At 59.7% G+C, this 352-nt stretch overlaps 1 pseudogene across 1 annotated transcript; it reads left to right on the top strand.

The window, feature by feature from the left end:
- The first annotated feature begins 6 nt into the window (after positions 1–6).
- LOC104500660 lies at positions 7–346 on the top strand (annotated as a pseudogene). The gene has a single exon (XR_727840.1). The product of XR_727840.1 is annotated as a 14-3-3 protein theta pseudogene (transcript).
- The last annotated feature ends 6 nt before the right edge of the window (positions 347–352 follow it).

Raw genomic sequence — 352 nt, 5'->3', positions numbered from 1 at the left:
CCGACCATGGCAAGAAACCACCAAGTGCAGAAGGCCAAGCTGGCCGAGCAGGCTGAGCGCTACGAGGACATGGCGGACTTCATGAAGGCGGTGGTGGAGCACGGGGACGAGCTGTCCAACGAGGAGCGCAACCTCCTCTCCGTCGCCTACAAGAACGTGGTGGGCTGCCAGCGCTCGGCGTGGAGGGTCATCTCCAGCATTGAGCACAAAACTGAAGAGGGCGACGACAAAGCGCAGCTGGTGAACGAGTACCGGGAGAAGGTGGAGAGGGAGCTCAACTCTGTCTGCAAGAACGTCCTGGCCCTGCTGGACAAGTATCTCATCCAGAAAGCAAGTGATCCTGAGAGCAAGG

The sequence above is a fragment of the Buceros rhinoceros genome, unplaced genomic scaffold (genome assembly GCF_000710305.1).
Source record: "Buceros rhinoceros silvestris isolate BGI_N320 unplaced genomic scaffold, ASM71030v1 C12163294, whole genome shotgun sequence".
NCBI classification, from domain to species: Eukaryota; Metazoa; Chordata; class Aves; order Bucerotiformes; family Bucerotidae; genus Buceros; species Buceros rhinoceros.
This window is presented reverse-complemented; position numbering and strand designations above follow the sequence as displayed.